The sequence below is a fragment of the Sinocyclocheilus rhinocerous genome, unplaced genomic scaffold, assembly GCF_001515625.1.
Source record: "Sinocyclocheilus rhinocerous isolate Xijiao unplaced genomic scaffold, SAMN03320098_v1.1 scaffold747, whole genome shotgun sequence".
NCBI classification, from domain to species: domain Eukaryota; kingdom Metazoa; phylum Chordata; class Actinopteri; order Cypriniformes; family Cyprinidae; genus Sinocyclocheilus; species Sinocyclocheilus rhinocerous.
In genome coordinates this window covers 16014-17534 of record NW_015649219.1, presented here as the reverse complement: position 1 = coordinate 17534, position 1521 = coordinate 16014, and positions in this window count along the sequence as shown.

Here is a 1521-nt window from a genome sequence, read left to right as displayed (position 1 = left end):
GAGAAAAAACCTTGGGAGAAACCAGGCTCAGTCGGGGGCCCAGTTCCCCTCTGACCAGACGAAACCAGCAGTTCAATTTCAGGCTGCAGCAAAGTCACATTGTGCAGAGGACTCAACTGGTTCCTGTGGTCTTGTCCCGGTGGTCGTCTGAGACAAGGTCTTTTCTGGGCATCTGTCTCTGGGGCTTATCTAGTTGTCCTGGTCTTCGCTGACTTTCAGGGCTGTAGAGGTCCTTTCTAGGCGCTGATCCACCATCTGGTCTGGATACGTTCTGGATCCGGGTGACTGCAGTGACCATCTGATCTGGATACAGACTGGATCTGGAGGCTACGGTGACCTCGGAATAAGAAAGAAACAGACTAATATTAGCGTAGATGCTATTTTTCTAACGAAGTAACATGTACATCAGGTGTTATGGGAAGCCTAACAATCCTTTAACGGATTTGAATATTAGAAATGTGTTAGTGTGTTATGCGTAAGCCAGGTTAAAGAGATGGGTTTTTAAAATCTAGATTTAAACAAGGTAGATTATTCCAGAGTTTGGGCCCTAAATAGGAAAAGGATCTTCCGCCCGCAGTTGATTTTGATATTCTAGGTATTATCAAATTGCCAGAGTTTTGAGAACGCAGCGGACGTGGAGGACTATAATGCAATAAGAGCTCGTTCAAATACTGAGGTGCTAAACCATTCAGGGCTTTATAAGTAATTAGCAAGATTTTAAAATCTATACGATGTTTAATAGGAAGCCAGTGCAGTGTTGACAGAACCGGGCTAATATGGTCATACTTCCTGCTTCTAGTAAGAACTCTAGCTGCTGCATTTTAGACCAGCTGGAGTTTGTTTATTAAGCGTGCAGAACAACCACCCAATAAAGCATTACAATAGTCTAACCTTGAGGTCATAAACGCATGGATTAACATTTCTGCATTTATGACCTCAAGGTTAGATTATTGTAATGCTTTATTGGGTGGTTGTTCTGCACGCTTAATAAACAAACTCCAGCTGGTCCAAAATGCAGCAGCTAGAGTTCTTACTAGAACCAGGAAGTATGACCATATTAGCCCGCTTCTGTCAACACTGCACTGGCTCCCTATTAAACATCGTATAGATTTTAAAATCTTGCTAATTACTTATAAAGCCCTGAATGGTTTAGAACCTCAGTATTTGAACGAGCTCTTGTTACAATATAGTCCTCCACTTTACTTATATTAATGCTTAAATGTGTAAATTAGATAAAAATAAGTAAACTGATTTATTGTTTATTTTGGCAAATCTGCTTCTTCCACACAGAAATTCATGTTCAGTGAAGCTCCTCACAACAATCTCACATTTAGCAATTCAGCAATAAATGCTGGAATATCCCCATCAGTTTACAAGTGAAGACGAGCATCAAAGCATCAGGAAGAAATCTGCAAAGACTGAGTTTATTAAAGAGGACAGAGAGAAGATTAAAGAGGACAGAGAGAAGATGAGAGATCCAGAACCCTGCAGAATCAAACACACTGAAGATACTGAAGAACT